The sequence below is a fragment of the Tachyglossus aculeatus genome, assembly GCF_015852505.1.
Source record: "Tachyglossus aculeatus isolate mTacAcu1 chromosome Y3 unlocalized genomic scaffold, mTacAcu1.pri scaffold_288_arrow_ctg1, whole genome shotgun sequence".
In the NCBI taxonomy this organism is placed as follows: Eukaryota; Metazoa; Chordata; class Mammalia; order Monotremata; family Tachyglossidae; genus Tachyglossus; species Tachyglossus aculeatus.
In genome coordinates, this window is record NW_024044834.1 from 34969 (window position 1) to 46433 (window position 11465).

An 11465-nucleotide genomic window follows, 5' to 3' on the forward strand; every position below is an offset into this window, starting at 1 on the left:
TACCACTCCAAATCAGAAACAGGGACTGCTTGAATCCTTCCCTTAATATTGCTGGATTGTGATTGTGATAGTAACACAATGAATAGTGTGTTTTGGCGTGTAGTTGGTCTAGACTGTAGAATCCTTATATCTGCTGGTACTGTGTATTCACAGAGGCAACACAAATGGCCCAGGCTCACCTTTTGTGGTTCATTCAAATTTTTTTAGGAAAGAGTCTCTTGATCATTAACCAATCTAGTCAAAATAAATGGAAGTAAGGATCTGAAGATGGCAAGTAAGGAGATTTTTCTATGCTTTATATTCAGTACAGTGTCAGTCTTTCCTAAAACCTCTTTTAAATAGTTTTTGCATGACTTTAGCATGTTTTATTTTTTACAATGTTTTTCACTGTTTTCCCTTTAGCTGGCCAATTGATGGTTTAGGGATTATGCCTTGAAGCAGGTTTGTTGCAATTTAATAAAAAAATTGGGGAGAGCCTATAGTTTTTCATTTAAAAAGAGCAAACTCAATTGACCAAAAAAAATCATACTTTTTGTCAGGACAGTCAGTGTTCCAATAACACAGAGTTTATTTTATTTGATTTTTTAAAGGTATTTGTTAAGCCCTTAGGAAGTGCCAGGCACTGACTGATCTACGTGCCGGGGTACATATAAACTTATCAGAAGATTAAACACAACATTAATCCCCATTTTACAAATGAGGTAAGTGCAGCACAGGGAAGTTAAGTGACTTGGCCAAGATCCCACAGCAGACAAGTGGCAGAGTCAGAATTAGAACCCAGGTCTTTCTGAATCCCAGGCCCAACCTCTTTCCACTTGGCCGTGCTGCTTCTCATTCATTCATTCAATCATATTTATTGAGCGCTTACTGTGTGCAGAGCACTGTACTAAGCGCTTGGGAAGTACAAGTTGGCAACATATAGAGACGGTCCCTACCCAACAACAGGCTCACAGTCTAGAAGGGGGAGACAGACAACAAATCAAAACATGTGGACAGGTGTCAAGTCATCAGAATAAACAGAAGTAAAGCTAGATGCACATCATTAACAAAATAAATAGAATAGTAAATATATACAAGTAAAATAAATAGAGTAATAAATCTGTACAAATATATATACAGGTGCCCTGGGGAGGGGAAGGAGGTAGGGTGGGGTGGGATGGGATGGGGAGGAGGAGAGGAAAAAGGGGGCTCAGTTTGGGAAGGCCTCCTGAAGGAGGTGAGCTCTCCGTAGGGCTTTGAAGGGAGGAAGAGAGCTGGCTTGGCCGATGTGTGGAGGGAGGGCATTCCAGGTCAGGGAGAGGACATGGGCCAGGGGTCGACGGCAGAACAGGTGGGAACGAGGTACAGTGAGAAGGTTAGTGGCAGGAGAGCAGACGGTGTGGGCTGGGCTGTAGAAAGGGAGAAGGGAGGTGAGGTAGTAGGGAACGAGGTGATGGAAAGCCTTGAAGCTGAGAGTGAGGAGTTTTTGCTTGTTGCGTAGGTTGACTGGTAGCCACTGGAGATTTTTGAGGAGGGGACTAACATGCCCAGAGCGTTTCTGCACAAAGATGATCTGGGTGTCAGTGTGAAGTACAGACTGAAGTGGGGAGAGACAGGAGGATGGGAGATCAGAGAGGAGGCTAGTGTAGTAATCCAGTCGGGATAGGATGAGAGAAGCGTGGCTCAGTGGAAAGAGCATGGGCTTAGGAGTCAGAGATCATGGGTTTGAATTCCGGCTGCACCACATGTCTGCTGTGTGACCTTGCACAAGTCACTTCACATCTCTGAGCCTCAGTTACCTCATCTGGAAGATGGGGATTAAGACTGTGGAATCGTGGTTAGAACCCACAACCTCTGACTCCCAAGCCCGGGGTCTTTCCACTGAGCCACATTGCTTCTCTGCTTGTCTTAATTATGCTTTGAAGGTGAGGAGAACGATGGTCTGCAGGGGGAGAGAGTTCCAGGCTAGGAGAGCTTGTGGAAAAGGAGTCAGCAACTAGACAGATTCATTCATTCAATCCTATTTATTGAGCACTTACTGTGTGCAGAGCACTGTAACAATAATAACAATGTTGGTATTTGTTAAGTGCTTACTATGTGCAAAGCACTGTTCTAAGCGCTGGGGTAGATACAAGGTAATCAGGTTGTCCCACGAGGGGCTCACATTCTTCATCCCCATTTTAAAGATGAGGGAACTGAGACCCAGAGAAGTGAAGTGACTTTCCCAACGTCACACAGCTGACAAGTGGCGGGGCCAGGATTTGAACCCACGACCTCTGACTCCAAAGCCCGTGCTCTTTCCACTGAGCCACGCTACTTCCCAGAAAGCGCTTGGAATGTACAAATCGGCAACATATAGAGAGGGTCCCTACCCACCAACAGGCTCACGGTCTAGAAGCGGGAGACAGAAAACAAAACAAAACAAGTAGACAGGTGTCAATACCATCAGAATAGATAAATAGAATTCTAGTTATATACACATGAGTTGAGATGTATACAGGGATATCCACATGACAGATCCACTGGAGTGGGTGGATTAGGCTGTAGTAGATCGGTGAGGAAAGGTAGGAGGGGGTGAGCTGATTGAAGGATTTAAAGCCAATGGTAAGGAGTTTCTGTTTGATTCAGAGGTGGGTGGACAACCACTGGATATTCTTGAGGATTGGAGAGACATAGACTGAACATTTTTTAAAAAAAATCATCTGGACAGCAGAATGAAGTATGGACTGGAGTGAGGAGAAAAAGGAAGCAGGGAGGTCAGCAAGGAGGCCGATAGACTAGACAAGTTGGGATAGAATAATTGGCTTGAATCAGCAAAGTAGCAGGTTGGATTGAGAGGAAAAGTTGGATTTTAGCAATGTTATGAAGGTAGAACATGGCAGATTGAGTATGTGGGTTGAATGAGAGAGCTAAATCGAGGAAAATGTCAAGGTCACTGGTTTGTGAGATATGGAGGACAGTAGTATTGTAGTATTGTCCACAGTGATGGGAAAGAGAATAAGGAGTTGCTTTGAAAAAGCTAAATATACACAATATATACAAAAATTGTTAAGTGTTGGTCGAACATCCAGATAGAGATGTCCTGAAGGTTGGAAGATATGTGAGATTGCAGGGAAGAAGAGAAATTAGGGCTGGAGATGTAGATTAGGGAATCATTTGCATAGAGATGGAAATCGAAGCCTTGGGAGTGAATGAGTTCTCCAACGGAGTGGGTGTAGATGGAGAACAGAAGGGGACCCAGAGTTGGCTCAACCTTCACATCTCTAAAATCAGTCTTTCTCTCTCTCTCTAAACTGACCACATTGATCCAAGCACTTTACCCTATCCCACCGTGTTGACATCCTTGCTTCAGCCTCCAGTCTCCTTGCTGAACTCCCACAACTAGCTGTCAGTTTTTAGGGGATTGCCTACTACAATCCAGCCTACACAATTCGCTCCTCTCATGCCAACCTCCTCAATGTACCTCAATCTCTACTATCGCTACTAGTATTGCTACTAGAGAAGCAGCGTGTTTTAATGGAAAGAGCATGGGCTTGAGAGTAAGAGGACTTGGGTTCTAATCCTGATTCTGCCACTTGCCTGCTATGGGACCTTGGGCAACTTAACTTCTCTGAGCTTCAGTTCCCTCATCTGTAAAATGGGTATTAAAAGTGTGAGTCCCACGGGGAACAACCTGATTACCCTGTATCCATTCCAGCACTTAGGACGGTGCTTGACACACAGTAAGTGCTTAACGAATACCACAGTTATTAGTATTATCTCACCAACAACAACTTTCTCATGTTCTGCCTCTGATTCCACATGGTCACCCTCTTCATAGCCAACAGATTATCATTCTCCCCTCAAAGTCTTATTAAAATTACATGTACTCCAAGGGACCTACCCTGACTAAACCCTTATTTCCCTACTCTCTCTCTCATCTGAGTTACCCTTAGGTTTACCCATCCTCAGCTCCGCATCACTTTTTTTTAAGGGTATTTGTCTAGTGCTTACCATATCCCAGGCAATGCACCAAGTGCTGGGGTAGATACAAGATAATCTGGTTTGGAAAAAGTCCATGTCCCTCATAGAGCTCCACCGTCCTAGATGAGGTTTCTGAATCACAGAGAAGTTAAGGGGCTTGCCGAGATCACCGAGCAGACATGTGGTAGAGCTGGGATTAGAACTCAGGTCCTCTGACTCCCAGGTCTATGCTCTTTCCAATAGGCCATCCTTCTTTTTGTGTGTACATGTACATTTTTTTCTTTTTTTTTTCATAGTTTTTATTAATCCCTTACTTTGTGCGTCACTATACTAAGTACTTGGATGGATAAAAGTTAATCAGGTTGGAAATGGTCCCTGTCCCAGACAGAGCGCACAGTCTTAATCCCCATTTTACAGATGAGGTAACTGAGGTACGGGGAAGTTAAGTGATTTGCCCCAGGTCACACAGCAGACATCTGGCAGAACCTGGATTAGAACCCAGGTTCCTTCTGACTCCCAGGCTCCTATCCACCAGGCCATGCTGCTTCTGCCATGTACAAGCCCATAATTTATTTTAAAGCCATTGTATATAGGTGTACAGATTTATTACTCTATTTATTTTACTTGTACATATTTATTATTCTATTTGTTTTGTTAATGGTGTTCATATAGCTATGACTCCATTTGTTCTGACGAATTTGACACCAGCCTACAGGTTTGGTTTTGTTGTCTGTCTCTCTTTCTAGACTGTGAGCCCATTGTTGGGTAAGGACCATCTTTATATGTTGCCGACTTGTACTTCCCAAGCACTTAGTACAGTGCTCTGCACACAGTAAATGCTGAATAAATACAATTGAATGAATGAATGAAATTCTCTAAATTGAAAATATGTTGTTGTCTGGGAACCTGTCAGCCAGTTGTTATGCTGTTTTGTCCCAAGAGCTCATTACAGTGTTCTGTACACAGTAAACACTCAATAAACAAGATTGACAACATGACAATACTTACAACTTTATTCATTCATTCATTCAGTTATATTTATTGAGTGATTACTATGTGCAGAATACTGTACAAAGTGCTTAGGAGAGTACAGTACAGAAGGAAATAAAAACATTCCTGCCCATCATGAGCTCACAGTCTGGTTTGGGGGAGGCAGACATTAATATAAATTAAAAAATTACAGATGTACATAAGTGGTGTGGGGCTGAGAGGGGGGATGAACAAAGGGAGCGAGACATCATCGAAGGGAGCAGGAGAAGAGGAAAGCGGGGTTTATTCAAATGGAAGCCCTCCTGGAGGAGATGTCCTTTCAGTAAGGCTTTGAAGGCAGGGAGAGTAATTGTTGGATTGGAGACCAGAAGCAGGACATGGATGAGGGGTTGGCAGTGAGAAAGATGAGACTGAGGCACAGTGAAAAGGTTAGCATTAGAGGAGCAAATTGTGCAGGCTCAATTGCATTAGGAGAGTAGTGAGGTGAGGTAGGAAGGGGCAAGGAGATTGAGTACTTTAAAATATTGATGAGGAGTTTTTGTTTGATGAGGAGGTGGTTGGGCAACCATGCTTGAGAAGTGAGGAAACATGTCCTGAATATTTATGTAGAAAACTGATGTAGGCCCCAGAGTGAAGTTTGGAATGGAGGGACCGTCTCTATATGTTGCTGACTTGTACTTTCCAAGCACTTAGTACAGTGCTCTGAACACAGTAAGTGCTCAATTAATACTATTGAATGAACGAATGAATGAATGAATGAATGAATGAATGAATGAATGAATGAATGAATGAATGAATGAGTGAATGAATGAGTGAATGAATGAGTGAGGAGAGACAGGAGATTTGGAGGTCAGCAAGGGAAACGATGCAGAAATCCATGTGGGATAGGATGAGTGATTGTATTAACGTGGTAGTAGCTTGGATGGAGAGGAAAGGGGGGACTGTTAGCAATGTAGTGAAGGTGGAACTGAGGATTATGTGATGGAATGAATATGCGAGTTGAATGAGAGAGACGAGTCAAGAATAATGCCACGGGCAAAGCCAAGGATAATGTCAAGGATATCTGAGCTCCTTATCTTCCCTCCCAATCCCTGTCCTCTCCCTGACTTTCCATCGTTGCAGACAGCACTACCATCCTTCCTGTCTCACAAGCCCGCAATCTTGGTGTCATCCTCGACTCCTCTCTCTCATTCACCCCACACATCCAGTCCATCACCAAAACCTGCCGGTCTCACCTCCACAATATTACCAAGATCCACCCTTTCCTCTCCATCCAAACCACTACCTTGCTGGTTCAATCTCTCATCCTATCCCGACTGGATTACTGCATCAGCCTTCTTCCTGATCTCCCTTCCTCCTGTCTCTTCCCACTGCAGTCTGTACATCACTCTGCTGCCCAGATTAGCTTTCTACAGAAACTCTCTGGATATATCACTCCCCTCCTCAAAAATCTCCAGTGATTGCCTATTAACCTTAGAATCAAGCAAAAACTTCTCACTCTCGACTTCAAAGCTCTCCATCACCTCGCCCCCTCCTACCTCACCTCTCTCTTTCTCCAGCCCAGCCCACACACTCCACTCCTCTGCTGCTAACCTCCTCACTGTGCCTCAGTCTCGCCTGTCCCGCTCTCGACCCCTGGCCCACATCCTACCCCTGGCCTGGAATGCCCTCCCTCTTCACATCAGCAAAACTAGCTTTCTTCCCCTTTTCAAAGACCTACTGAGAGCTCACCTCCCCCAGGAGGCCTTCCAAGACTGAGCCCCCCACCTTGTCCTATGCTCTTTCTCCCCTCATCTTTTCCCCTACTCCCTCCCTCTGCTCTACCCCCTTCCACTCCCCACAACTTTTTGTACATATTTATTACTCTATTTTATTAATGGTGTGTACATAGCTATACTTCTATTGATTCTGATGGTATTGACACCAGTCTACTTGTTTCGTTTTGTTTTGTTGTCTGTCTCCCCCTTCTAGACTCTGTGCCCATTGTTGGGTAGGGACTGTCTCTATATGTTGCCGATTTGTACTTCCCAAGTGCTTAGCAAAGTGTTCTGCATACAGTAAGCGCTCAATAAATATGATTGAATGAATGAGTGAACACCAAGCTTACAGGTTAGTGAGAATTTACCATTGTATAATGATGAAATTAACACTGTGATGATATAGAAATTGACAAATGACAATGACAGATTTCATTTTCCATTACAAGCGACTCAGAATGATAAAGGGCTTTAAAAGAGTTCAAGCAGCCAAGGTTTCCTGCTCTTTGCCTATTTGTGGATTGAAAGCTGAAAGCTGAAGAACAGAAATCAAATGAATATTTTTTTTCAAGGTGAGTCTGATCTGATCTTTTCAGTCACATAGTTTGCAAGCAATTGCTTATTTGGCAAAAGCTTGTATTTCAGTTTAAATTCTAATAAAATGGGGAAAAGTTCAATCCATGGAACAATTAGCCTTAAGATGCTTAGAAAGAGGAGGTAGAAGAATTTCATTTTGGATTCCAAATGTAATCAGTATGCAATTCTCAGGAAGCAATAATTTTTTTTTAATATTCTATAGATGTTTTTTATGTAGGGTATGTTTTTGTACTTCTCTGGACTCGACTATAAGTTTGTTGTGCGTAGAGAACGTCTGTTACATTGTTATATGATACCCTCCCAATAATAATAATAATGATGGCATTTATTAAGTGCTTACTATGTGCAAAGCACTGTTCTAAGTGCTGGGGAGGTTACAAGGTGATCAGGTTGTCCCACGGGGGGCTCACAGTCTTCATCCCCATTTTACAGAATAGGTAACTGAGGCACAGAGAAGTTAAGTGACGTGCCCTAAGTCACACAGCTGACAATTGGTGGAGCCAGGATTTGAACCCACCACCTCTGACTCCAAAGCCTGTGCTCTTTCCACTGAGCCACGCTGCTTCCCAAGTGCTTAGTATAATGCTGAGCACCCAGAATGTGCTCAATAAATACATTTGATTGATTGATCTTTGTGTACACCCACCAAACACTAAATGTGTGGAGTCATTTTAGCCAGTTCCCCTCCAGTCTTAGGCAGAATAAATTTGTTCTGAGAATACCATCACTACCCAAACCACAAAATTCACAACCACATATGCCAGTAGCCTACTTGCCAGCCTACCTCTATCCCTCCAGTTTTCTCCCCTCTCTAATCCATAATTCACTTTGCTACCTGGAATAATAATAATAATAATAATAATAATAATAATAATAATAATAATAGCATTTATTAAGTGCATACTATGTGCAAAGCACTGTCCTAAGCACTGGGGAGGTTACAAGGTGATCAGGTTGTCCCGTGGGGGGCTCACAGTCTTAAACCCCATTTTACAGCTGAGGGAACTGAGGCCCAGAGAAGTTAAGTGACTTCCCCAAAGTCACACAGCTGACAAGTGGTGGAGCTGGGATTTGAACCCATGACTTCTGGCTCCAAAGCCCATGCTCTTTCCACTGAGCCATGCTGCTTCTCTGGATATCTTTCTAACATTAGAAAAACATTAACAAACTTCATGCATTTCCCTTCTCCTCAAAAACTTTCACTGGTTACCCATCCCTGCCTGTATCAAGCAGAAACTCTTGTCCACTGGATACATGAATTAAATCAGCTCTCTCCCTTCTACCTATCTACTTTACCCATTTTTTCTTTAGATACAAGTAAATTGGGTTGGACACAGTCTCTGCCCCACCTGGGGCTCACAGTTTTAATTCACATTTTACAGATAAGGAAACTGAAGCAAAGAGATGTGAAGTGACTTGCCCAAGATGGCCCAGCAGACAAGTGGTGGAGTCTGTGCTGTACTCCGAACTGATTGAAAGCTTCTTGAGAGATGAGATCTCCTACTAACTGTTGTACTTTCTCAAGTGCTCGTTACACATTTATCCCACAGTAGATAAGACCCCTTGAGCTATATATTCCAGAGCAACCAACCTAAGATCTTGATGGACCTCAGCCAGAAGGTTGATAAAATCAAATTTCTTGCAAAAATAATTCTCTGGATGACAGTAAAGCTGGCTTCCAGGGACACACTATTATCAGGATTGGTTAACAGATTTCTTCCAAATTCTACATTTTCTGGAATAAGCTTCTTATCTGAAAATGCAATTTTTACAATTAATTAGTTCTAAAAGTAGGACCAAATATTTAATTTTGTGCAATAGGGAGTACATTTTCATTTTGCTCAGTATCTATGACCAAATTCCCTTGACTAATTAGTAGGAACTACAGGCTCAACATATTGGAACTTGTGTCTGTTTACAATATTTACAAGTATTGAGCTGCCTTCTATGGCAGTGCAGTGTTCCAGGAAAAGCAAACTTGAAAGGAACTTTTTGGAATTTGGTTCAGTATTTTGGGAAATTTTATTTTTAATATTAGAGACAACCCACTTTTACATTGAGGTGTCATATTGCTACTGTATCCAGATAGCCCTGCAACTTTCGGGTGGTCATCTCATCCAGAGAAAAAAGATCAAAGTAGAAAGTTGTGTTGGTCACATTAAAATGGCCAGTTTCTTCAATTAGATTAACAATCTGAAAAGACAAAGGAGGAGACATAAATAAAAGGATGCAAATCCATTAAGACAGCAAGTTTATGAGGAAATAGCTTTTGGTTGGAATTTCCATAAAACTGGGAGCTTTAAGATATGTGAGAGGTTGTTTGTTGGCTAGGGCTGGCTCTCCTTATTTGAAGGACACTGAGGGAATGAGGCTGACGCATGCCAAAGACTGTTTTTGTAAGTGGGGAGAATTTGGAAATTGATCCTTTGAAGAGCTCCCTTGTCAAATTAATTTAAATTTAAATTTTAATTACTGAATTTCTAAATTTCATTTTGTTTCTGGAAATTTATTCCTATTTCCTATATCCCTGTCCTACTTCATTTACATGGTGAACACTTGGTGGGACAGGAATGCATCTTTATTATTAAATTTCTGTCTATCCTGTGCTTAGAACAGTGCTAGCACAGGGTAAATGCTTAATAAGTACAACAAAAGTAATGTACCCAAACAGCCCTGAATTCACACAAATGAAGTACTGTAACAGAACAAATGAAAAAAAAATGACATAAAGAATTGTCAAGTTTAATACTAATTCTGCAACAGTCAGAATGTGAACAGTGTTGGAAGTAACCTGGAATTGAGCTGGAACTCAGTTGCAGTAAAAGAAAAAGTCCTGGAATGGCCATTGGGTTGTGAAAATTGCTGCAGTCAAACATAATCTTTTAGCCTGCAGAACATCAATCTCAACACCAATCTTTTTTTCTAATGGCATTAATGAAGTGCTTACTATGTGCCAGGCATTGTACTAAGTGCAAGGGTAGATACAAGATAATAAAGTCGGACACAGTCTACTAGAATAGCAGCATGGCTTAGTGGTTAGAGCATGGGCCTGGAAATCAGAAAGCCTTGGGTTCTAATACTGGCTCAGCCACGTATCTGCTGTGTGACGTTGATCAAGTCCCAACTTCTCTGGGTTTCAGTCACCTCATCTGTAAAATGGGGATTAAGACTACAAGCCCCAGGTGGGACAGGGACACTGTCCAACCCAATTTTCTTCTATCCACCCAGTTCTTAGAATAGTGCCTGGCACAGAGTAAGCGTTTAACAAATGCCGCAGTTATTACTACCGTTACTAGACGGGACTCAAGGCTTTATAGTGAAAAGTAGAATTTTCTCCTTTAAAGGGAAATAACAAAATTTACAACGAATCACACTCATCTCTAATCCTCCATTTAACAAGCACCTTAAATAAATTAATGAATTTAAAAAGATCATTCACCTGCTGAAGTACGTTGTGTTCCCGAAGTGCCATCAATCTCTTCTGAAGTTCCACCAGTTCATTAGTGTAAGCCTGAGTAACTGATTAATGACTGTAAGATATGAAAAAAGATCTAATACAGTTTGCTTAATCCAAGCACTGTTTTTAAATGTGGTTAAATACATTTAGGAATAATTTTCAAACTGTTGCCACATTTGTGGAGAGGGAAATTCTCTTGGTAATCTTTGTAGTCTTGGTAGATTGGTAGTCTTCCAATCGTACTCATTTGCTTCTACAGAAATGCTCCCTTTCTACGGAAATGCTCTCTTTGTACTGAAACGCTCTTCTTTCTAGAGAACTGCTCTTCTTTCTACGGAAACACTCTGGGCATGTCACTCCCCTCCTCAAAAATCTCCAGTGGTTGCCTATCACACTTCGAATCAAGCAAAAACTCCTCACTCTTGGCTTCAAAGCTCTGCATCACCTTGCCCCCTCCTACCTTATCTCCCTTCTCTCCTTCTACAGCCCAGCCCACGCACTCCGCTCCTCTGCCACTAACCTCCTCACTGGGCCTCGTTCTTGCCTGTCCCACCGTCGACCCCTGGCCCACGTCTTACCTCTGGCCTGGAATGCCCTTCCTCCGCCCATCAGCCAAATTGGCTCTCTTTCTCCCTTCAAAGCCCTACCAAGAGCTCATCTCCTCCAGGAAGCCTTCCCAGTCTGAGCCCACCCTTTCCCCCTGCTCCTCCTCCCATCACCCC